The following is a 27,028-nucleotide window of genomic DNA, read 5'->3' as shown; positions in this document are numbered from 1 at the left end:
TGTTACACAAAGCACTTGTACATACCGCATTGACCATTCGCGGTTCGCTAATACCGGGATAGACAGGGGTAGGGCCCTGCCTCCTACGCGGTCCCAAATTCTAAAGTACGACAGACCCTCCTTTTGCCCTTACATAGGCAATAACTATACTCATTTCAATCCGGGTCTAGGTCAATATTCATGAAGTCATGGAGATGTTGCTGTAGCATCATCCTATTACTTAGCTCGTCTCTCGATACAGGTTTCCTTACACATAATGTAGCACAGAGGCCACATATCGCAGGAGCACACTGTATGCACAGACAGAACAGGAAAAGGATGGCTAAGATCATTCCAATGACCATCAGAACTTTCCAACCCCAGGCAGATATCAGTTCCCAGAACCACCCCACCAGTGACCAATCTCCTTTATCCACGTGTATGGATTCAGATATTTTATGCAGTTTGGAGATGGCTTGATAAACTGTTGGAGCGTTATCTGGTATGAAAATGCAACAACTAGATTGGATAACCTTACATACCCCACCGCGGTCTGCAAGTATAACGTCTAGAACCATGCGGTTCTGCAAAGTCATGAGGCGATCCGCTTGGAGCTCAGCTGTTAAATTACCAAGGGCACCAGCCGTAACATTAACGGTGGATTCAACCACACGAGTCAGTTGTCTCAGGTTCCTACTATTAACCATAGGTCCCCAAAACGGCAGGAAACCCAAAAAGAAGTCTCCCGCTTCCTGACCGGCAGTATCCTCCTTACTAATCACGCCTCTTACAACTCTGGTCTTGTGATAGTCAGAGGCAGCAGTAAATGTTGGCGGTAGCAGATTTGCAATATAACATGTGCCCGAGAAATCAGGGGGCAACCATGTATATGCTCGGTCATTGCAGATAAAATATGTGCCCTTGGCAGCCAAAAACGCTGGGGAAAACTGTGACGGAAAGGTGTACGTTTCAGTACAGTCACTTCTCCCCAGCTGAGCTCTTGGATTCTGACCATTACCTTGTAAACAGAACCGACCTATGTGGGGTACGACCCAGATTGGGGATGAAATTTTTCGCTCTCTTTCACCCAGACTAATACTATACCCCGTCGCGTTCCACCCTACATAAGCTCTCAACTCTTCTTTGGGAATAGATGAGTATGCATCTATATCTCTGCTCAGATCGGCAACTCCTTTCATTAAAGCTTTATTATTTGTGCTAGGTCTGATGGAACGCGGTTGTCGCGGGGAGTACGCATCTAGTGCAAAGAGAAACATGGTCTGGAATGCCCATGACGATCCATTGTAACTAAACGGCAGCACTAGATAAGGAATACCCTTATTAATGGTATGTGGCATAAAACCACACACCCAACAATTGGTTGTATTCATAACTAGTTGGTGCTGGTGCAGGAGCTGAATAAACGAGTTATTCACAAACTCTGATCGTCTAGCTTGTTCATGTTCAGGCAGAGGATGAAAAGAATGTGAGGAGACAGTAGGAGGAGGTACAGGCTGTACAGTGGGTGCAATGGGCTCTTGAGAGGAGAAAAATACTAATCCTACAGTAAACACTACCATACTACATAATACAAACAGACATAAAAATACAAAACGTTTGCTCTTCATTATTTTACACATTTTTGCTTGAAAGTTCATTTCCTCAGCGAGTCTCTCCATCTTAAAAAACTCCATCCTCTAATCGTGCCGCTCGCGGCGGTTGAGTATCTTCTGCTAAGGGGTACGCCTGTCAGTCCAGGGAACGCCCTAGACCAACCAGAACCGTTGACCTAACGTCTTCGGCTTGTACCCCAAAGTCTTGGCACCGCGACCCTGCGGCTGAACCCGGATGGTGGTTCGAAAAACAAAAATCAAGAAAGTCCTTCAGATGGGAGAGCTATGGTTATTAAAAAATAAAAAGGTAAAAGAAAAAGAATATTTATTTGTCCATAGGCCTTGGTCTTAGATTATAGTGGAGACAGCCAGGTACTGTTTGATCTTGAAACAAGAGTTCAGGCTCTGTGGTGTCCAATCGAATTGACGGTGGCACAGCTTCTTGCAAAATATCGTCACTCTGTTGTGCTGAAGTTGTGCCTTTTATGCGTGCATCACTGAACGGCACAAAACGAGGTACAGTGTCTGTTTCAGAGTCTGCGATACCCTCCTGGACCCACTGGTCATACGGCAGAGGCAAAGGGATCCTTTTAACGTGGGCGCCGTGGATCCAGTTCTTCTTCCCCTTTACTCGAACAGCTGATCTTGTAGACAGAAGTACGAGATGAGGGCCGATCCAACGAGGCTCATCGTTGCTTTTGCGCTGGAAATTTTTCACCAGAACCCACGTGCCAGGGTCGATAGGGTGTCCTGGAGCCTCAGAGGCCTAGGGAAGAGTATCGTGCACCTGTTGGTGTAAAACAAGCAATTTAGCCGTCAATTCATACAAGTAATCAAGCAGTACTGGATGTTCGATTTCACTGAATTTTGTCGGTCTTGGCACACCCCATACATTGGCCGGGCGGCCAAAAACGACCTTGTAGGGACTAAGTCCCACTCGTGAATGCACAGTCATTCTGGTGAACAGGAGTGCTAGAGGCAGAGCGTCAGGCCATTTAAAACCTGAGCTCGCTTGGATTTTGGCCAGCTTGAGTTTTAGAGCGCCATTGTAGTGCTCTACTAATCCAGCTGATTGGGGGTGATTTGCAGCGTGGAACTTCTGCTTGATCCCTAATCCCTCACACACATTCTTCATCACTTGACCCACAAATTCACTCCCATTATCACTCCACACCATTCTTGGCATTCCAAACCTAGGAAAAAATTCCTTCACAAGGGCTTTGGCTGTGGATAGAGCAGTGTTGTCCTTTAGGGGATAGGCCTCTATCCATTTTGAAAAAGCGCAGACAACCACCAATACATATTTCAGGTTGTTGCACCTTTCCATGTGGATAAAATCTAGCTGCAAAACTTCAAATGGATATGATGGAGGCGCAAAATGACCAGCTGGAGTTGGGGTTCCCCAACCAGGATTGTACTTCAAGCATACCATACAATTCTTGACCACATTCTCTGCACACTTAGGAATTCCAGCATTCTGCCATACTGGAGCCAACAACTTACAGATTCCTTTCATACTGATATGTGCCATCCCATGTGCCATAGTAACCACTGGAAGCACATATGCATCAGGTAACAACCATCGTCTATGTTCTGACAGATCAATCCAACAACCATTCTCATCCAACTTACGCATACTTTCTCTCCACTTGCTTAACTCTTTCTCTGTGGCTTCAGCTTGAAGGGACTTCACACTTTCTATTGTGTTTTCACACATTCCAACATCACCAACCCATCTTGCAGGGCCTGCAACATACATTCGAGTCTTCACATCTTTTGCTGTTTCTTTCGCGACTTCATCAGCAAACGCATTACCACGACCAACATCATCAGTGATTTTCTTGTGCGCACTGCATTTCATAATCGCAACTTGTAACGGTAGGGTCAGCGACTCAAGGAGATCATTCACCAACTTGCCATTCTGAATCTTAGCTCCATGCGAAGTCAGGAACCCACGTTCTTTCCACAATCGCCCAAAACTATGAGCCACGCCAAAGGCGTACTGGCTATCCGTATATATGTTCACTTTCATTCCTTCAGACAACACGCATGCTCTTGTAAGGGCAATCAGTACTGCTGCTTGAGCCGAATTCTGTGGCACACGTGCAGTTTCCACAATCGTGTGCAAAGTCGTGATAGCATATGCAGCAGTCGTATCACCATTTGGAAGCTTGAAACACGAACCATCCACCCATAAGGTACCATCACACTCAGTCAGGGGAGTATCTTTAAGATCTACTCTTCCTTTCGTCTCTTCTTCTGTTCTGAACAGACAATCATGTTGCTCAATCTCATCTAGGTCTGCTGGAATTGGCAATAGTGTAGCTGGATTCAACGTGTTGCATCTCTTTATGTGTATATGGTTTGCTAACAGTGTCAGCTCATAACCAGATAATCGCGCACTAGTTAAGTGTTGTGTCTTGGTCCTGTTTAACAGTGTGTCCACAGCATGTGGAACCATAACAATCAATGTATGATCCATTACTAGGCCAGCAGACTGTCGAATAGACATAGCTGCGGCGGCTGTGGCTCTCAGACAACTTGGCAATGCCCTCGCTACCGGGTCCAAGGTTGACGAAAAATATGCGCATGGACGCGGTCTATCGCCAAAGGGCTGTGTTAACACTGATAATGCACAACCATCTTTCTCATGAACATACAATGTAAAAGGCTTGCTGTAGTCAGGGGTACCCAACACAGGAGCTGAACATAACGCATTACGCAATTCCACAAAACTTTTCTGACACTCTTCAGACCATAGAATAGGATTCGGTGTGTCTTTGCATGTTAATGCTAACAAAGGTTTTGCCAACAAGGAAAAATTGGGATTCCAATGCCTACAGTATGAAGTAATGCCCAAGAAAGCACGTACTTCTCTCTGTGTTCTTGGCACACTCAACTGTGCAATGGCTTGAATTATTTCTGGGGTCAGTTTCCTTCCCTCCTTCGATAAGAGATGACCTAAGTAGGTCACTTCTTGTCGACAATATTGCAGCTTTGAGAGAGACACTTTGTGATGGAAGGCAGACAAATGACGCAACAATGACAAGGTAGCGTTTTTGCAAATCTTTTCAGTATCCGCGGCGATTAGTAAATCGTCAACGTACTGAATAAGAATAGCGCCACTGGGTAAAACCAGTGCATCAAGCTGCGCTTTTAAAGCTTGACTGTATATTGATGGACTTTCACAGTAGCCCTGGGGAGCGCGTTTAAAGCGGAAGCTGCGGCCTCCTAAACTAAAGCCAAAAATGTCTCTGCTCTCCTCTGCAATTGGGATGCTAAAGAAAGCATTCTTTAGATCGATCACTGAGAACCATGCAGCGGAGGCTGGAATCATGGTTAACAAGGCAGTTATATCAGGGACAACTGGAAACTGTGGCACAACAATCTTATTAACCTCTCTAAGATCAATCACAAATCTGTAAACAGGTGGCTGTGAAGGGTCAGTTTGTTTTAAGACCGGTAAAACAGGACTATTGCAAACGTTGCCTCTTGTCTCTTCAATTACACCCTTTTTAATCAAATCACTGACAATTGCTAACAATGCTTTCTGACCTTCATTGGAGATCTTGTACTGGGGAATACGTGGCAATCTGACATTGGCTTTTAAAGTGACCACATATGGCGGTATTTCCAAAAGACCCACATCATTGGGACCAGTAGCCCAAAGGACATCCGGAAGGGATGACAATTCAGGTGGCATTGCATTCTTAGACAAATACATCGGAGAAATCACTTTCTTGCCTAATGCAAATTGTACTCCTGAGGGAGAACAATATAGTGTTGCATGCAATCTTTTTAGCAAATCTAATCCTAGCAAATTTTCACCACAACCTGTTGTTAGAATGAGGGGTGCTTTTAGCTCACATGGTCCGACAGAAAGCGACATAGGACTAGAAATCGGGTTCCTAACTGGGGCGCCAGAAAAACCTACTGAGACATTCATTTCGCCAGACAAAGGCGCTAGGGAGTTTTGAATGCATAATTGAACTCTTTGCAGCACCAGTATCCAGCAGAAAGGGCTCCGTTACATTTGCTGTAGTTACTTTAACGTAGGGTCCACTCTGATCCACTGGCACTGAAACAACTCCCTCTCTCTGTCTATGGCTGTCCTAGTAATCATTATCTTCTACATTGTCATCTTCTGCGTAATAATCATTATTGTAGTACTGAGCTGTATTACCAGTCGCGTTGGCTTGCTGATCAAAGCTATTTATGGTATTTTGAGGTGGAAGAGGACGCGCGTTCTGGGGAACATTTCCGCGCCCTCTGCCTCTAGGAGCTTGCTGACCACCTCTACCTCTTGTGCCATACGCATTACTGTTACGCTGCATTAATTTAGGGCAACTATATTTAAAATGACCTTCCTCTTTGCAATATGAACATTGGTTGGGACCTACAGGGATTCGTGGTTGATAATACCCATTCATTTGCTGGTTATTCTGAAATTGTTGGGGCTGCTGATAGATACCTTGTGTTTGCCTATAATTATTCTTTCCTCCACGTGGTGGATAAGCCTGCTGCAAGAGGACCTTTGTTTTCAGTTCTTTCGTTTTCTTATCTGTTCTATCCTTCTCATCTTTGTCTCTATTTTCATAATACTGTGCAGTAGCCAGTATTTGCGCTGAAGAGGAAACAGCCCAGGAACTTTCTGAGTCTTTTAATTTCTTACACAACTCGGGAAGTAGATTCTGCACAAATTTATCAACGAATAACCGTTGGCCACCTTCAGTGCTCATGTCTTGACCACTGTGGTCGATAAACGTTTCTTCAAACCTGGTGAAGAAATCGGACACTGTCTCATCTTTCTTCTGCTTACATGCGGATAGTTTATCCCAATTTACGCGCATCGCAGGCATTATAGTTTTCATGTAGGTAATAATTCGACCAGGGAGTTCTGCTACTAAAGGGTCAGGTTTCGCGCCACCAACTTGTCTAGCGTCTGCAGCAACGATATTAGCCCATGTACCCCCTAGTTCTGCAGCATGATCCGTATTACGGATGGATCCCCATAAAGGCTGTGGAACCACATTCCCAAACAACATATCTATGTCAGCCAGATTCATTACACACGATTCTGCAATTTGGGATAACTCCTTATAATATCCTGTAGGGTTCTTACGGGGGTCAGGCAATGTCTGCTTGAGCGCTAACACCTCAGATTGCTTCCATGGGACATGCACCCAAACACGTTGAAAATGTGCTAAGACAGGTGGATTAGCATTTGGATCAGCAGGTCTCCAAACTGGGGGAACCTCACGCATCGGATATTGGCGCGCTTTTACCTTTTTCCCCACATTGAGTTCTTGTTCGAACAATGATTGCTGGCAATCACCATTTCTGAGGGACAGTAAAGTCGCAACTGCTTTATCTACATTGGGGCCCACAATTATACCTGTTTCAAAATCAAATCGCACTCGACACAATTCCTGTGGGTTTGGGTTTGCACCATTATCCTCCAATTCCTCACAGAGGAATTCACACATCTTATCAAAGACATACCTCTGTTTTGGGGCATCCCATTGATGAAAAACGTTAACCACTGATTCCACATCATAGAGTGAAGGGAAACCAATCCACCTACGCGCCAGATGATCTAACACCTCTTTCTCGTCGGGACCAGGCAGCTGACTGCGCAATTGCTTACGCTGTAAGCCAGGAGTCGCACTAGATGACCCAAAGAGAGGTGACATTAAACTAGTAACTACATTAGCTAGTCGTTGTCGTGCTGAAGGAGAAGTGGAGGCGAAAATGGGGGGATAGACAGAGGGAAGAAAAACGGATTCAGATACAGGTACCTGGGTAGTGTAAGAAGGAGCGCCAGGGGAAGCCGCTGGCGTGCCAGGCAAAGTCGCAGGAAGCGCAGGGGCAACAGGTAGCAAAACTGGCGGCCCTTGAGAGGGCTGCACTGCAGGGATAGGAGCCAGCTGAAGAGGAGCTGGCGGCTGCGGGAAGGCTTGCGGCATATTTACTGGAGGCTGCACATTTACAAGCTGTGGAGGTGCGGTGGCATTTTGCGCATACGGGGGTGGCGAACTTAACAAATGGGACATTAGGGAATCTTTTTCTTTATCTTTTGTCTCATCTTGCACAAGGGGTGACAAAACAGGGTAACATTTATCAATCCCTAGTGTGCGCTGTCTGTGCAATTGCTCATTCATTTGTTCCTCCTCATTATCTTTAAATTGCACAGCTGCTTGCATCACTGACATACCTCTTTCTCTCTTATTTCTTTTCGCTAGCTTAATTTCCTTCTGTTTGGCTTCCTTTCGCCATAGGCGGAAAGAATCAAACATCGCCGGCCGGGCTTTCTTTTTAAACAATTTCACTTCCAAATTATCTAAGATATCTGTATCGAAACTACCATTTTGGGGCCATTTTAAAACACCGTCCTTTCTGGTGTATCGGATCCATACTTTATTATATGCAATGGGGCCCACGCCATGTTTTACATAAAGCTCATAAGTTGGAGTTCCAATTGGAGGATCCGGACATGAATCCTCTAACTGGAAATCCCTTCCACAACTCAAACAAAACAATCTTCCAAATACACTAGCACCAGGCATCTTCGCTCACTAGTCTAGTTCCAAACTTCAAAGGATTATCGATTACGATAGTCTCGTGAATACACGAGTCCTCTGGCTTTGGGGTTTGCAAACTCCAAATCAAAATAATCCCGAAGGATACCAAATTTAAACTGGGAGACGCTCCACTTATACTTAACTGAATATCGATGATCGATGGCGTCACCAGAAGACTCTCTCGATTGTTTCGCTCTACCAAAAATCGTCAAGGGTCCAAAACAGGGCGATTAATCAGGGCAGCAGTCCTTCGTAGCCGTCGGGACGCGGAGAACCTCGCAGAAAAGACTTTCGGACCACGTCGACATGCAGGGGTCGATGAAGTGGCGGCCTTCCTCCAGAATTTCCACACGAAGCTCCTCACGAACCTCTGGCTTGGACCGGTACCGCTGAAATCGCGCCGAGTTGGGCGCCAACTGAAGTACTGGGAATTTTAAGCCCAGCGGTGCAGGGGAACACACCCTATGACTTCAGGTTCTTCCTGTTTCAGACCTACAGAAACACAGAGTCTTCTGGGTGAAGTCAAAGATCAGTTTATTGGCTGCAGACCAATTACAGGTATCCTAGAAGTACAACAGCGTGTATGTTCTCAGGAGACTGCTAAAAATCACAGAAACGGGCTTCTCCTTAAATACAAAATATCCTGCCTCAGGCATACATTCCCTGTTTTATGGCATGGTCATTCAAATGTATACATTTCAAACGAAAAGGCAGAGTCATGATGACCATCCCACATTCCAGTTAAGCCAGCCCGTAATTATTTACCCAGCAAGGCTCAGATCCCACATCAGATATCGATAGGCCCCAATAAACATGAGCATCTCCTGTTTGGAAAACAAGCCATAAAGCAGGAACAGTCAGGTGTGAAAGAGATTAGCTGGAGGCTCGTGTAGGATGAAAAGGCTTTATGGTGTGTCAAGCCCTGATGCTAATCACAGGTGGCCAGAGGACGGGGAGCTCGTGAGACCGGACTGACCTGGGGCAGCGGAGCCAAGCTGCCCAGGTCACAGAAAAGTCAAAGGAAGGCACATGTGCTCTAAAAGGCCCGTATTTGCTTCATGATATGTAGCCTATGTGAGGGCAACCATAAGATGGCCACCGCTCCAAGATGGAACCCACGTAGTGATGTATAATAACGTATACACAGTGCATTCATAGCTAAAACGTTTTACAAAGCACTTGTACATACCGCATTGACCATTCGCGGTTCGCTAATACCGGGATAGACAGGGGTAGGGCCCTGCCTCCTACGCGGTCCCAAATTCTAAAGTACGACAGCGAAAGCAGCAAGTTCAGCCCAGAGATTCGGGCTGAAGAGAAATTGCTCTACAAATGAGGATTTCAAAAAACATGCTGATGATTTGTCTTGTAAACTCCATGCTAGACACTATCCTCACAGATTAATACGACAATCATACAAAGGAGCACTCAATAACAACCATGAGGCTCTGTTAAAAGCAACTACACCCAAAGCCTTGCTTGAGAGATTGTCATTTGTTAACACTTTCAGTACCTCCTCGAATCACATCCAGAGAATTGTACGAAAACATTGGCGTATCTTAAATGTGGGAAATGAGAAATTAGCTCTGCCTCTGTTTTCTTTTAAGAGAGGGACCAATTTACGTGATTCCTTAGTGCACACAAGACCAAGAAATGTATTGAATCCCAAATCTAACACTCTATGGAATCTTCCGCCTGTTGTGGGTCATCATCCCTGTGGAAATTGTGTTGTATGTCCTCAAACAAAGCATACCATCGAGATTGATTTAGGCATGGGTAGGTCATGGAAACAAACTCGACACACAAATTGTAATAGTGAGAAAGTGATTTATCTTATCACATGCCCATGTCTTAAACAATATGTAGGTATGACTACAAGAAAAATCAAACAAAGAATTATGGAACACAAGCGTACCATTCGGTGCAAAAAATCCTCAACACGCTTGACCATTAATTTCTTGGAGTTAAATCATAGCCCAGAACAAATTGCATGGACTATCCTTGAACAACCGTACATTCCCCCACATGTCACTGATGTGTTCAAATTTCTTTTTAAAAAAGAACAACGATGGGTTTTTAAGTTACGGACTGATCAATCAGGGCTTAATGATGCTATTCTGAGGACTTTGGTACAATGAGACTCTGGATGGACATTTGTATTATGCATTATGCAATTCCTCTTTAATACTATGGGGACGAGCACTTGATGATTTCATCTGAGTTGTTTGTTATATGTTATTGATCATCACAGCACTGTTCTATAATACTTGATCTTGTTCACTGGTTTTCCTTTTATTCATGCTATGAACTTGTAGCAAGCTTGTGCGTTCTACATACGCAAAATAGCTGTATCCAGACTTGAGTCTGTTTTCAAATTCCCAAATACGTTGATAGGCATGCATAGATGCATAGTCAGTCATGGTGATACTTATACTCGTGGAGAAGTGTGGCTCAATGGTTAGAGCGGCAGACCCTGATGCAGAGGTCTTGCCCGGGACCAGGGTTCAATTCCCCGCCTTGGCGGGTCTTGGGCTCAAAAATTCCACGGACCTGATAATTCTCGCCTCGGTGCCTATTCCAATCATGGAGTCCCACTCTGCAACTCTGGGCAATAGCTTGCTTAATCACCACAATGGCCCCCACAACGCTAAGGATGCCTGGCCTCCACCTTGGGGGTGCCCAGGAGTGGATGCCTCACAGGGAAAGCCAGGATGGGTTCCACAGCGGTATTCGTACAAGTGCCTTGAGACCCTTGCGGGTGAGTAGTGCGCTATACAAGTATCAATTTACATATTGGCAGAGACATATCATTTCTCCTGAATGACATTTATTTTATAAGTGGTAACATTTGTTTTATATGGATTGATACAACTTGGATGGGCATACGATAGCAACATTTATTCGCTTTTCTCATTGGGGATTTATAACTTATTAGCCACGTTAGCGGATCTCTTGTAGACGTTCCGCTATAGTTGTGCGAGATAAACATATCGCTTTTTGGATGTGAAACCCTTTTTTTAGTTGTGAGTCTGACCCATTAATCATTTGTGGTAATCAAGTCTCGTCTATTTTCATTATAGAAGAGTCCCGTGTGTGGACTACAACTCCCTTCTACTATGACGCGAGGGGCCATACTAACTCCTTTCATGGTTTTCATTGGACGCATGTTGACGCGTTTCCACATCACCACGTACGCGTCCCAACGTTTACGATTAGCTTTTAGACATAAAAACGCCACGTCCTGCCGGTGTCCGGTTACCGCTCGGAGCAACCAGGATGGAAGCCCGGGTTAACGACGGACAGGAAGGTAGCGGCTTACAGTTTCATCACTATCCTTTGAATTTGTCGCTGAAACGCTAGCTGCCTGGTTTGACTAGTGTAGTTTTGAGAACATTTTTTCCCATATAATGTATTGGGTTTGCTCTGCATGCACATAGGGAGCAACTATATATCGATGTGCAAGTTACGATATATTTTTTACATTGCTCTTGGGCTTGGCTCGCTCTTTACACATGAGTGAGCTTTTCATCTTACCTGCTTGCAGCGTGCTATTGTTCACATTACATTGAGCCTCCATTTTTCAACTATATCATTTCCCCATTGCCCTGGTCTGGCTTAATGGATGTTATGTTAATCATCCAGGTGTACAGATACCTTTGGCTTTGGCTATTTTTGAGTATTGGTGGATGGACTATTGTACCACGTTTGAGTTGTTAGTCATCCATCGCCTTTTTCTCCCCTTTTCTCAGCCTTCTATGATGTACTACGTATGCGACCTTTTGTTTATGTTTATGTTTATATGTATGGATTTGCATAATAGTTGAGTACTCTTATTCCTTAGTAAGGGTACGTTAAGAATATTAGTTTCTTTATTTATTTTTCACAGAGCGTTGCCTCACGCCCTGAGTTGTGACCAGGAGTGGTAGGCTTTATTCCCGATTTGATTCGGGTAAGATTGGTCACAGTTTGCTCTATTCATTCTGTTGATTTTCTCCAATGGATGTTACACTGTGTGTTTTATGCACTTAGATATAGTATTAATTTATTTTTCTGTCTTCGTTTCACAGGAATTTGTTCACTACTTCTGTAGTGTTTCATATGTCAACAAGACGAAATTAAGGTAGACAGTTGGTTGTATCGTTCCACTGTTGCTTTTATTTCCTGGATGTTAGTTATTCTTACATTTTTGTGATCTCGTCACATTGAATAGTTGCAGTAGTTATCTGTACTGGTCCTGAAGAAAGCCATGATCACAGTTTTAGATCGTTGATGGCTGAAACATGTAGACCGTTTCATAATTCACTAGACGCGTGTCCGTTAATTTGTTAAGGACCGCGCCTTCACTGTCGTTTATAACATTGACACTTGGAGTTACTTACCAAATACATTTTTTCTCCTCGTAGTCAATTTTAATATCATTCACATCTTACACTGCAATACTTACTTTTTCACCACACCATTGGTTGGCTTCATCGATCTTTAGGAGATCTAGTCCTCACAGTATAGTTAAAACATCCGTGAGCTCCTCCATTTGATGAAGGCTGGGAGTTGTAGCTCCTCAATCGCACTAGGTTGCGGTTGAGAGGAGATCCCATATGATGAAGCATGCCACTTCGGTGGGTGATGGGATTAGGTCCTCTATATGAGGACTCTTTCATTTAGACAGGAGTCTTAGTGTTTCTTTCACACAGTTTTCCATAGTCTTTTCACTTTGTTCTTTCTCTTTCTTGGACCCGTGGACTCTTATGTTTGCATAGATCGAGTAGGGAGATTTGTCCACGTGAACCTTTAGCTTTCCCTTAGACCCCATCTTTTACTTGTTTTTTCATTATAATAAAGTATGGCCATACCCGAGAGTTTACCACAACGCCACCTCATCATCTGCCTCAGAAATCAGCACCACCATCTTCAATTGTTAAAGAAGGAAGCTTTACTAATGGTTCAAAAAGGATCAATAGAATGTGTTCCACGCTCTCAGAGAGAAAAGGTTTCTCTCGCTTTTTCCTGATAAAGAAGAAGAAATTGGGGTAATGGCTTCCCATTCTAAATCTCAGGAAGCTCAACAAATATCTGCTGAAGAAATCCTTTCGCAAGGTTACTCTCCAGAAGATATTGAAGCTTCTGAACCATTCAGATTTTTTAGCAAGCCTAGATTTGTAAGACACTTACTTCCATATCCCTATCCACCTCAAATATCCAACATTTCTACATTTCTCTGTGGCAGGCGCACATTATCAATTCAAGGTACTTCCCTTCGTTCAGCTCCACGGGTTTTCACCAAGTGCTTTGCTCCCGTGGCAGCATTCCTGCGGTTGAAAAGCCTACAGATCTTCCCATACCTCGACGATTGGTTGGGGAAAGCCCCTTTTCTTCGTCAAGCTTCAGAAGACATCTCTTTCTACCTACAGATCTTCCGCTCTCTAGGGCTGGTAGTCAATCTTCGAAAATCCATTCTAGCACCTTCTCAACGGTTAACGGTTCTAGGAGCAATGCTGGACACTCTCAAAACAAGGCATTCTTATCAATAGATAGACTGAATGCCCTCCTATCTCTGGCTCACGATCTCTACAAAAGAAAGTGCGCTTCTGTCTGTTTCCTCAAATCCTTTCTCTGGATGATGTCTTCCACCATTCTCATGGTACCTCACGCTCGTCTAAGGATGAGACCATTTCAAGAGCAGTTGGACACCCAATGGCTTCATTAACAGGATCATTCGACGACATAATTCGGATAACTCTGATCATGAAGGATGCACTTCTTTGGTGGCAATCTCCCAGTAGTCTCTCTCTCTGGGACTGTCATTCCTTTCTCCTTTTCTAGAGTTCGTTCTGACCACAGACACATCTTTTCAAAAGGCTTGGAAGCGCATCTGCAAGACCTCCAAATAAGTGGCAAGACCACCTGCATGCATTATCTAAACAAGCAGGGAGGAACAAGATCTCTGATCGTATCCTGGGAAGCTCAAAGGATATGGGAATGGACACTACAGCATCAAATAACTATCAAAGCAGAGCATCTCCCAGGAGTAAAGAACAACCTAGCAGACACCTTGAGCAGGTTAAGTCAATCAAATTACGAGTGGGAACTCAACCAACTGATTTTCAACCACACCTTTCAGAAATGGGGAACACCCAACTTGGACCTATTTGCGTCTCAAGGGAAACAGAAATGTTGGTTCTTTGCCAGCAAGGAACCTCAGATAGGGTCATGGGGGAATGCATTTTCGATAAGATGGTCAGGAATCTTTGCAAACAAATCTTGTCTTATCTCTTGTGTCTGGCAAGATCAGGTCTGGCGTACGCTTCAGTAAAAGTCTACCTTGCGGCCCTCTCCCGATATAGACGGGCATCTGACGCCTCTTCTCTCTGCTCTTCTCGCATCATCAAACAGTTCATGAAGGGCCTTTTCAGGACTTTTCTCCTTATTAGACCTCCTCTACCAGAATGGCACCTTAATGTGGTCCTGTCTCAGTCAATGAAACCACCTTTTGAGTCAATCCCCAAAATAGAGCTCAAGTTTCTCACATGGAAAGTGGCTTTGCTTCTCATGCTTACATCTGCCAGAAGAGTAAGCGAAATTCAAGCCTTCACCATTAAAGAGCCTTACATATGCTTCACAGAGGACTATGTGATGTTACAAACAAATCCTGAAATTATACCAAAGGTACCAACTCAGTTTCACCTTAATGAGCCTGTACTTCTGCACACTTTTTTCCCGCATCCTTCTTCACCGGCAGAAAAATCTCGTCATTCTTTATATGTAAAAAGATGCCTTAAGTTTTACTTACAAAGGACAAAGCAACTGCATAGAACAGATCAACTTCTAGTATCTTTTGGGCCTGTAAAGCTGGGGTCTGCTGTTACAAAAAGAACTGCTGCCCGATGGATCGCTGCTACTATTTAATTGTGTCATATTAAGGCGGGTTAACAGCTTACAACCAAGACCAGGGCGCATTCTACAAGAGCAGTGTCCTCTTCTGCTGCTCTTTTCGCTTGTGTTCCACTAGACAAGATTTGCTGTGCCGCTACCTGGAAGAATGCTCATACCTTCACACGGCACTATTTGCCTGGATATGGCAACTTAAAGTGAAGCAGCAGTGGGACAGGCAGTCCTGCGTCATCTATTCCAATAAGGTAAGCCTTCTATTATTAGAGGTATTTTTTCATATATATATTATCTTGCTACGTAGTATCTCATTGATGTTTCTGTATTGCCATGTATGTTATAAACCACCATCCGCTAAGGATCAACAGGTATGTATTACAGTATTTTTATACATGCATGTTTACGAAACTGCTAGAGACTCTGATTCATGCATGTGAATCTATGAAAGATCCAATACTGGAGAAGAAAATGAGTTACTTACCTGTAACTACAGTTCTCCAGTATTAGTATCTTTCATAGAGTCACATGCGACTCACCCTCCTCCCCAGAGAGGCTTCCCTTAGTCCTGAAGGTTTATAGTTTCACTAAATCTGAGGAACCTAGCCTCTCTTGGGATTGTTCTACAGGGTGCAGTTGCCTGTTTGGCTGTTGATTAAGTTTGGTTCTTTTTTACAAAAGAAAGTGGTAGGCTATTGCAGTGAATCTTCATAGCATGGTAGCATATAGTAGTTTTATCTACTGCTTTTATATGTATACCGTGGGACTCCCACTACGACGACGGGGATGATTCAAGCATGTGAATCTATGAAAGATACCAATACTGGAGAGCCGTAGTTACAGATAAGTAACTCATTTTCATATCAGCCAGAATTACGTTATCATTAATATGCCAGTGCCAGCACTTTGCCAATGGTGTGCACCATCCTACCATGAATAACCCTATATTGTCAAATTAAAACCAATATGCCACTGTTATCTCCAATATGTTAATAATTACACAGAGTATGTCAGGGCCAGTGTTTCACCCAGTGTGGGCACCATCCTAGCATGGGTGGACCAAAAATTACCACCAGCGTGTCTTTAGTGGTCTTAAAATGCTGTGAATTATCTCCAATAAATTAGTGTTTCGCCAGGTGTTGTCAATATCATGCCATTGATAACCCCAGAATTCCAGGAATTACCATCAAATATGCCAGCTTATTCAGTACACCTACTTCTACCTACATACAATTATTTATTTATTTTTCTACGGGTTTATATTGGTGCAAATGAGACCCTCATTGCCAATAGACTCACTCAAAGTACTTTTGTAACTTTTAAAACAGTATATACATATGGAATGAGTGAGAGTGTTCTTAGAAACCAATTGGTGGGATACAGAGCTAACTTGCAGGATCACTGCACAACTTCAACCTTTAGAACATGAATAAAAAGATCAGAAGGGAAAGCAAAAACATGTTCATACTTCTAATTTAGCACTTAATCTGTCTTAAAGTAGTATACTCTAATTTATACAATTTTAAGCTGTCAAGAAATAATCCTCTCTGAAACCGATTTCAAGTTTGCGTGATGCATAGCAGTAGCCACTTTGTGTTTCTGAGCTACTTTGTGGTTTTTGTGCTCCAATCACCCATCAGCTCCTTCACCAACTTGCTAGCATCTTAACACCCTTTAATCTCCAGTCCCTTCAATCCTAGAGTTCTTCTTGCGCAATCAAACCCTTGTGCTCTTCAGCTACTAGTACATCGTGAAGCACTTTTTTCTTCCTGCCGCTCACCAAATTCATAAGTTCTTCACAGTTCCCTTCACTGATAGAAGGCCTTCCCGATGGCCTGACTCCATTGCTCAAACATTCCCACACCATCCCCTACCCTCGAGTGGCTTTCACATTCTCACTCACTCTCTCATCCTCTTTAACTCTCTCACAATCTTTTTCTCTTATCCCCTCGCTTTCTCATTCTCACTGTCTCACTCACTCGCTTACTCTCACACGTGCACACACACACACACACACACACTTCAGTACCCACACAGCATATGACTTTTGAAAAATTCTGCTCACTCTCTGCCACAAACATTGTTTCGCTTCCAGTCCTCTTTAGCTGACGAAGCTGAGTCCATGAATCAAAGGACAAACACCTCCCTGCCAGTTTAAGTTCCAGCAGTGTGGGTCCTGCAGTAGCATGGGCAGTGTGATTGACAGTGCAGGGCCTAATCTGGCCCTGTGCTGTCAATCACAGTGCAAGTGTAATGCTGGTCCTTGCCATTGGTTAGGACACTCACTCAGAGGCAGCACTCCATTAGAGCTGTGTGCCACCGCTCAGACAGAACTCTGCCTCTCTGCGCTGTACATACAAAAACGGCGCATGTGAGGCTAGAAGAGTTTTCCTGTAGGACAAGGGATGCACAGTTTATGTAAGCTTTTTCTGTTTTCTGAGAATCTGAAGCTGTGGTGCATAGTTTTAGACTTTCAGATTGACAGTGGAAAAAAGTGTGTGGTACAACACCTGAACACCTCAGTGGGCAAGCTGCAACTATGGTTAGCTCTTTTCATTATCTAGATTTCAATAACCTGTGTCGCGATTAAACAAGACCATCCGTTTGTCCAAGAATTGTTCACAGTCATGTTTTTCCTTCCACAATTCTATTGGTGATCCTTCTTAAATGTGATTTTGATTTTTCATCGAGCAAGATGCCTTGTATTTAATTTCTTTATCAACAGTAAAAATTATGTGATATCCTTCCGGCTCGTTCCTCCTCATTTTTTGCGTACCTTTTCTTATCAAGCCAACTTTCTCTCCAACCTTTTATTTTTGCTTCTGATAATCTCTGGATCCTTTTGACTGGTTTGAGGATATCTGTGGGTGATCTGTCAGTATCCTGACTCTTCCCCAAAACCTCCTCGCACTGTTTGAATGTTTTGTTGTACATCTGGAGAAAAATGTCTTTTAGCCTATGCTGCCTCTTGTCCATTATTTCTTTTCTTCAAGTAAAAGCACTTTCCATTAATGCATTTGCCAATCAAGCCCTTCTATTCTCTCTTCCACTGTTCTCTCTGTACCTTGCTGAGTAGCACAGGCACGTACAGTTGTTAATTGTATCTGATAGACACTTCTAGCTGCAGATTCCTTACCTTCGAATTTCCCAGGCGTCCGGCTTGATCCGGAAACTTTTGTTGAGCAATACCCCTTGCGTGTGATTCAGGTGACTCCATTTGCCTTTGTGTGATGTCATTGGCATCCTTAGCGTCGGTTATGACCTTGCGGCGCCTATATAGGCGCCACTCAGGCAAGCCGACATCAGTTCTTTTCTTTCCGCCCCAGTTAAGCGCCGATCCGGGAAGAGCTACTCCTCTGCCACTTTTTGGCCAGCATTTTCTCTGCTTTTGTTGAAAGTTTTTGGATTTCTGACTTCGTCTGCGAGGGATGTCTTCGAGGAAGACAGGTTTCAACCCGTATTGGACTTGTTCTCACATGATGTTGGTCACCGATCCATACCGCATATGTCTGCGGTGTCTCGAGCGTGACCACGATACGAAGTCGTGTTCGGACTGTTGGGCAATGGCTCAGATGACCTTGAGGGAGCAGGCGATGAAGTTACTCGTGGCCCAGCAGTCAACACCGTCAAGCTAGACTCCGAGAAGGTCAACGTCCCGATTGAAGAAGAGGAGGTCGCGGGACCGCTCACGGAGCCCTAAGTCCTCTTCCTCCCATTCAAGGTCCTCGAGACACCTAGGACAGAGGCATAAAAAGAAGAAGTCCAAGCGGACTTGGTCTTCACCTCAAATGGCGTCTGTTGTCGAAAGGGGTAAGAAGCACCGACGCTCTAGGCCCAGTTCTGCGGAGCCAGAGCCAGAGTTGACTTCTCGTCCCCCCCCCTTTCCTGGAGCTGGAGAGACTCCCGCTCAGATTAAACAGTTTTACGAGACCATGAGTCACATATTTGAGCAGACGACCCTGCTGGAAAGCTTTCGGCCCCTCAGGGTCGGAAAGGACCCCATTGGGTTTGACCCCGTCGGCTCCGGCCACGATGATGGTTGGGCTCCAGGGATCCGATCCCAGATCAGGTTCGACGCCAGTCGTGCCAATGCGACCTTCCCTGATGTCGAATCCGAAGTCGGTGCCTGCGACGTCACCGATGCCTGTTGGTGGCGCAAGCCCCATCCTCATCCCCAATGACACGGAGCGGGAATGGTGTTGATCGACGCCGATTCCGACGTCGACAGAACTCAGAGGTTCTATGTTGTCGCCTGAGCACTTTGAGGATGTGCTAGGCTCAGGAGAGAAATGAAAGGGGTGTGGGAACCCTTTTGAAGCCCAGGAAGTCTCTGAGGAGAATTTGGACTGGTATGGGGAACTTGGGGAGGCCAGTGAACTGGATACTACTCCAGATACTGGCATGCTCTTTCCGGCACCAGTGGCTACGGAGGAGGGGGCATCCTATGCCATGGTGGTTAAGAGGGCTGCCGAGGTCCTTGGGCTGAAGCTGCCCTCGATGCAGGTCAGGACTAATCTCCTGGCTGAGGTGCTTCAACCTGGGGATTCCACACCCGATCCTGTTGCCCAGCACCCCACCCCAGAGAGTTTGGTGGTACAGGCCTCTACGTCCCAAGGTGCATTCCCTTCTGCCCCACCGGATAGGGAATCCAAGAGGCTGGATTCATTCAGGAAGAAGTTGTTTTTTTCTTCCAGCCTGGCATTGTGGTCGGTGAATACCACATGCCTATTGGGCTGTTTCTCCCATTCCCTGTGGTAGACCGTTGCCCAAGTGCTGTCACAAGTCCCAGAGGAGGCCTGGGCTGTACTCTCCTGTCTTGCTTTGCCCTGCAAAATTCCACGTCCACACGATAGCTCAAACACCCAGCAGGAGACATATAACACAACAACACCTAGAAAGGTGCTTCACATTACAAAATGAAACACATCAGACACTGTCTTCTTGGAATAAGGCTTGGGGTTTTGTGTATGCAATGCTCTCTAACAGAAAGGCTTTCCTAGATGTCAAATGAACAACATTCAAAGGTATATAGAGATATATATGTATATGCAAGCAATAATATAACACTTGGCAAATGCAACTGTTGAATGCATGAATAATAATAATGAATAAACAAGCAGCAAATAATACTGGACATCCTGCAAGAAATCAGAACACTAAATACACCAAATGATTACTTTGGATGTGCACTCTGACTCACTCACACATCACTAAGAAAACACCTCAACTGATTATAGCCACTGGTCACACATAAAAATGTACTAATCAAAAATCAAACACTTCACGTGGTGCACTCTTCATCCTGACCCATTCCAGACTGGGTCACTAACAGCCGAAGCCAGGAGACTCAGCAACCAGATGCCTGCACTGAAGATGCATCCATCGTTCAGGCTCACACAATCCCGGTTTCTAAGTCAACAACCCTCAGCTTTATAGTCTCAAAATACACTACAAGGTTCAAGAGTCTTTCCTTCCGCGCCAAGGAAACTTACTGGAATTGGCCACCTTCCATGCAAGCATTCCAGGGCAAAAGGAGTTCCCACGTTCGCTCTACATTCTCACATGTTCCAGCCTTTATCTTAACGAAGCTTACAAAAGCCTTCAAGTACATTCAACAACCTCTTATCCAAAAACAAAACAACCTTGAACGTGATTAACCCAAACAACTTGAGCACTGTGGGAGCCTGCCTTTGTGAGCAAAAAAGCTCAAGCAAGACTGAGTCAGAATTCAGGATGACATGAGGCCATGTCAAAGCCAATAGTAAGAACTTCATAATACTTCCCAATGTGCAACACAATGCACATTTGGGCACCACTGCCTATAGCTTCACATACTTCATCTCTCAATGTAAAGCACAATGCACATTTGTGCACCACTGCCTATAGCATCACATACTTCATCTCTCAATGTACAACATAATGCACATTTGAGCACCACTGCTCATAACACTGCACTTCAAGCCCATAAAGTACATTCCACACCTCTCTCTCTCATGCTTTCAAATGCACATCCCACACGTTCTGTTCTTGGCAAGCTGTTCTACTCTGTGACAGCTCCCACTTTAAGACTGCAAGATTACATGAAAGAAACCTTCAAGGGAAAAAGGCGTATGCAGGATGTCGTACATTCAGGCTAGGGTCAAAAGACAATTAAAATGATGGTAGTCAAAGGTCATCATGCAGTGTCAAACCATAAGAGTGTCTCTAGCACTACATCACCCAAGCTGTCAAGGATGGGAGGGACGAAGCAAAAATCACCATATGGTGTGGCCTAGATACAACCAATTTGCTGAGCAGATCGATGTCAATGACGGTGTCCTTGAGGCGCCACGCCTGGGTTTGTACAACTGGCTTCTTGAGCGATGTCCAAGCCAATTTGATGGACATGCCCTTTGATGGAACCTGCCTTTTTGTGGAAAAGGCAGACTCGGCCCTGGTCAGGTTCAAGTACTCTCGAGCTACGGCCAGATCATTGGGCCTCTTCTTCACCACTGTCGCCAGTCTTCCTTTCGCCCCTTTCATTGCAACGGAAGGAGTTTACAGCCCCGACAGCCATATCCCAGCCACCGTCCCGCACAGACTGCCCAAACTGTGCGAGGACGCGGTGCATTCCCATCTTGGAATGGAGGCCAGAAGTCGTCGACCACACGGGATGGTATGGCTCGGAGGATAATTTCAAGTTGACTCAAGAGGAAGTTTCAGCTAGTTTCAGAAGTAGGCAATGGCTGTTATTCCTGCTACTTTCTGATTCAGAAGAAGAACAAGGGGCTACGGCCCATTTTAGATCTTCGGACTGTCAATCTCTTCCTCAAAACGAGAAATTCAAAATGCTCACTCTGGCTCAGGTCTTGTCTGCCCTAGACCAAGAAGACTGGTTGGTAGCGTTTGACCTGCAGGACCCGTACTTTCATATTCCCATCCTGCCGGGCCACAGGCGTTACCTGCGGTTCAAGGTAGGCTGCGAGCACTTTCAGTTTACCATGCTCCCCTTTGGCCTTGCCAGTGCCCCTCGGGTGTTCACCAAGGTGATGGCAGTGGTCACAGCTGATTTGTGCAGGTTAGGGGTGTCAGTCTTCCCCCTACCTTGACGACTGCTGTTGAAGGCGTCCTCGTCCCAGGCTTTTGTCTGCCACCTTCAGACTATTGTGGGGTTCTCTACAAACGTGCCGAAGTCGCACCTAACTCCTTCTCATACGCTCCCTTTCATCGGAGCTGTTCTGGACATAGTGGAGTTTTGGGCTAATCCTCCTGAGCAGCGAGTCCAGGATATTCAGGCTATGATTCCAATATTTCAGCCTCTATCCTGGATTTTGGTGAGACTGACTCTGAGGCTGTTGGGCCTCATGGCCTCCTGCATCCTGTTGGTAAGACACACCAAATGGCGTATGCGAGCTCTGCAGTGGGACTTGAAGTTCTAATGGGCACAGCATTGGGGAAATCTCACCGACGTGGTTCAGATCTCGGAAGGATCTGCGAAAGATCTGCAGTGGTGGGTAACAAACCGCGACTGGGTCAATGGCAGACCCCTGTCCCTTCCCCAACCTGATCACACAGTCATGACAGATGCATCACTTATGGGATGGGGTGCCCACCTGGTAGAGGTGGAGATCAGGGGACACAGGTCTCCGGCAGATACAGGGCTCCACATACATTTGTTGGAGCTCTGAGCGATTCGGTTGGCATTGAATGCATTCCTTCCTTCCGTCAAGGGGAAGTTAGTGCAGGTGTTCACAGACAACACTACCGCCAAGTGGTATTGCAACAAGCAGGGCGTTGTGGGGTCATGGACCCTTTGTCGAGAAGCCCTGCATCTCTGGACATAGCATAACCCTGGTGGTTCAACACCTGGCAGGTTCTCGGAATGCCAGGGCGGACAAACTCAGCCGAGGATGCCTAGTGGATCACGAGTGGAGTCTCCAGTCAGAGGTGGCGCAAGGTCTCAGCAGTTGGGAGAACTTTGGTTAGATTTGTTCGCCTCCGAAGAGAACGTGCAGTGTCAGCGGTACAGCGTGCTGGAGTTTCCAAGGCATATTTAGTAACAACAAGGGCACCCAGAAAAGGTCGGCCAGGGACCCTGGGAAATATGTATTTACATACAACAATGGTCCCTAGAAAGTTGAGAATACTGTAGAAGGATAAATAAGGACTCAATCAGTGCTTATTTAAGAGACTTGTCCAGCCGGACAGTGGTCATGAATTTTACTTGTACACTAAATAAACAAAATGACATAAAGATTTACAAAGTGGGACACAAGCCTGTGTCCTGTACGAACAACGAAGATTGTGCAAAACAAAGAAGAACATAGGTTCAGGCAAAGAACTAGGTTTGCTGTGAGGAGCGCGGATGGGAAATGAAACAACAAACAATTCAAAGAACAACCTTATGCGTTACAGTAATTATTTTGAGCATATATGGTGTTTTAAAGTGTCGACGGCATTTCGATCCATTGGGGGAATACAAGGATCATGATCAGGACAACAATTATTATGCCTGTAGGATGTAACCTGAATAACCTTAGGAGAAAAGGGAGGAAAAGGGAGGAAAAATTACAATTAGGGCAATAGAGAGAATATAAGAGAAAGATTAGAATTGAATGACAACTCACGTAAAATTGGGAGTGATTGGACGGCGCAATGATGGTGACAATTTACAAGGGATGCAGTGAAATTGAGTAGTGCCGGAGTACAATCATTTAGGAGTCAACAATAATTAATGTACAACGAGCGTATTGCTGGTGAGACAGAGATTATAAAACGCGTATAGAAAAAACTGTGTAGGGCAACCTAAGCTTTGCAAGGAGAGTCATACCATAATGAATGATTCAAACCAGTTATTAGCAAGAAGGCAAAAGGGTGAATTAGGTAGTGTGCCCAAGGACAGAATCGTGGCCCAGGGTGCAAGCGAGCGAGATCAAGTGGCGAGGGTACGTGAAGATATGGCGGAGAAACCTCAGCGCGATTGCGGTAGAATCGGCGAAGGTGCCTGGAGGGGGAACAGAGTCGTGACTAGAGGTGTAAGCGAGCGGGATCGAGTGGGGAGGGTACGTGAAGATATGCCGAAGAGAACTCAGCGCGATTGCGGTGGATTCGGCGGAACAGAGTCGTGAACAGAGGAGGGGTTATTTACGTGAACCAGTGAGAATATGCCGAGGAAAACTCACCGCGGTTGTGGTAGATTCGGCGGAGGTGCTTGGAGGGGGGGGAAAAAAGGGGATATATTAGGTGTATTGCGACACGAATTCAGAGTGTAAGAGCCGGAGTGGAAGGGGCAGAGTGGAGGCTCACTGTTGCTCGAGGGATCGTGATCTCCGTAGTAGATGTGCAGTTGGTGGGTAGCGTGGCAAGAACGCCAGAACCCGTTACGGGATTGAAGTTTGAGCCGTATGACCGTGCTCATGGAGTGATCTGGGGGGAAAAAAACAGAGGATTGGCTAAGTGTGCGGCCAAGTCGGGAATCACTATGTTGTAGGGCAACATAGGGTAGGGTGGACTCACCGTGATGTTGATAATTCCTTGGGAATCCGTCGATGCGGAGAGCCGTATACCGTCAGTGCGGGTGCTAACAGAGAGGGAGGGTGGGAGTGTATTGAAGGCGGTAAGTAATCGTGATTGGTTGAACGTGAGCAAGTAAGAAAATAGAAAAAGGACCAACAGTACACAGAGATAGAGGCGTTCATCTTGGAGAGGTGAAAGGGGGACAGGGGAGAGTGACAGGGAATATATATAATTACAGTCGCAGTACAATAAACAAAAAGGTACAATAAAAGGTTCAATAAAACGGGTTAAAAAAAAGGTAACATTATGGTACAAGGGAGGTCAGATAGTGGTAGTCCAATCCTCAAGACGATTCAATCCAGTATTGAGGCTGTCAGTTTTCAAGATCCATTTCAGCTCTTCTTTGGTCAATAATTTTGTGATATCACCACCCCTGGGTGGGAGTTTAACAAGAGAGATCACAGTCCAGCGTATTTCATCCTCAGAATGTTTCTTCTCTACAAAATGTTCAACCAGCGGGGCAGTGAGGATTTTGCATCTGATTCTACTCCGATGTTGGGAGATTCGTAGACGGATCTTTTGGGTGGTTTGGCCAATGTAAATCTTGTCACATGGACAAAAGATCGTATATACGACATTGTTAGAGTTACAATTAGTAAACTTTTTTAATTCATTCCTGATGTTGCCTAAGACAAAGACTTTACATTCAATTGTTAGCGCACAAACAATACAGTTACCACATTTTGAATGACCTTTAAGTGGTGGAAGTGCCCAGATGTCATTCAGAGTATTAGTGATTTTCTTAGTGGTGGTATTAGGTAGGGCTGCCCGTACCAAATTAAGCAGAGTATTTTGGCTTCACGAAAATAGTCTTCCTTTAAGGAACAATTTCTACGAATGCGCGAAATTGTGAGAAAGGAAGGGAGTCTCTTAAGGCACGTGGGTGACTGCTATTGTAGCTAAGCAGAGTGTTACGCTCAGTAGGTTTGCGGAATAGGCTTGTTATAAGGTAACCGTCCCTGTGTTTAATCATGAGATCAAGAAAGGGAATTGCCTCTTTGTCATATGTCAAGGTGAATTTAAGACCACCACAGTTATTGTTTAATCAGTGGAGAAACGGATCAAGTAGGTTCTCATTGGCCTGCCATATCATGAATACATCGTCAATATATCTCTTCCATTTACAAATACATGACGAGACCCCCCCCTGCACCGCTGTGCTGAGGGTCGCTGGCCGCGCCTGCCTACCTGCCCACACCCACTGATCGAGGACCCAAGACCACTTCCCAAGCTGAGAGTCGCACCGACCTGTGCCGATTCTCCACATCACTGAAGAAGTTCCAGTATCGGGCTCGGGGCCCGCAACGCCTTATTTCCCCGTTCGCAGGAGTCGATCCCTGTAAGTACTGGACCCACAAGTGACATTTGCAAGAGACTGCAAAGTATCTATTTGAAGCTACGAACAAAGAACATTTGCCTGCTTTACAACCTGGTGGCATAGCGAAAACGTTATTGGTCTTGTGATAAGTCTGCTGAGATATATATACCTATTTTTACATAAAGAAGCGTATTTTTCTACATATCCAAGGCTGGTGTCCGTTTCTGGGGGGATTGATGTATTTACTGTGTGTGGGATTGTAAGTGCTTAACCAACAACGCCTGAGGAATCGCCTTGGCTGCTCACGCCACGCACCTAGAGGGTGAGCGAGGGTCATTCACAAGGGGTTATCCTGCGCCCTGACATAGAGGAGAGGGTTCCTGCTTGACACAAGGGCAACCTTGCGCCAACCAGAGACCCCCAAGTCTAACAAAGACTATTTTCGTGAAGCCAAAATACTCTGCTTAAAATTGTCTAAAAGAGGTTATCCACGCAGACTAGTACGCAACTCTATGAAACGAGCCTGGTACTGCCCCCGTGAGGCTCTTCTAGAACCCAAACCCAAGTCTGATACCACCCGCTTGGTGTGCGTTACCACATTCTCTACAGTGTCGAACGCCATACGAAAGAGCATTATAAATAATTGGCCAGTCTTGAATGCAGGCGAGCTTTCCCTAGAGCGTCCCCTGTTTGCATTTAAGAAAAACAAAAATATAAAGGACCATTTGGTACGGGCAGCCCTACCTAATACCACCACTAAGAAAATCACTAATACTCTGAATGACATCTGGGCACTTCCACCACTTAAAGGTCATTCAAAATGTGGTAACTGTATTGTTTGTGCGCTAACAATTGAATGTAAAGTCTTTGTCTTTGGCAACATCAGGAATGAATTAAAAATGTTTACTAATTGTAACTCTAACAATGTCGTATATGCGATCTTTTGTCCATGTGACAAGATTTACATTGGCCAAACCACCCAAAAGATCCGTCTACGAATCTCCCAACATCGGAGTAGAATCAGATGCAAAATCCTCACTGCCCCGCTGGTTGAACATTTTGTAGAGAAGAAACATTCTGAGGATGAAATACGCTGGACT

The 27,028-nt window shown here is 45.0% G+C and overlaps 1 protein-coding gene across 1 annotated transcript in view; it reads left to right on the top strand.

Moving 5' to 3' along the window:
* Positions 1-27,028, top strand: part of EFCAB8 (EF-hand calcium binding domain 8) — a 3,172,177-nt gene that overhangs the window by 1,497,508 nt on the left and 1,647,641 nt on the right. The gene's annotated exons all lie outside the window — the stretch shown is intronic.

Source organism: Triturus cristatus, chromosome 7 (genome assembly GCF_964204655.1).
Source record: "Triturus cristatus chromosome 7, aTriCri1.1, whole genome shotgun sequence".
Classification (NCBI taxonomy): Eukaryota; Metazoa; Chordata; class Amphibia; order Caudata; family Salamandridae; genus Triturus; species Triturus cristatus.
This window is presented reverse-complemented; position numbering and strand designations above follow the sequence as displayed.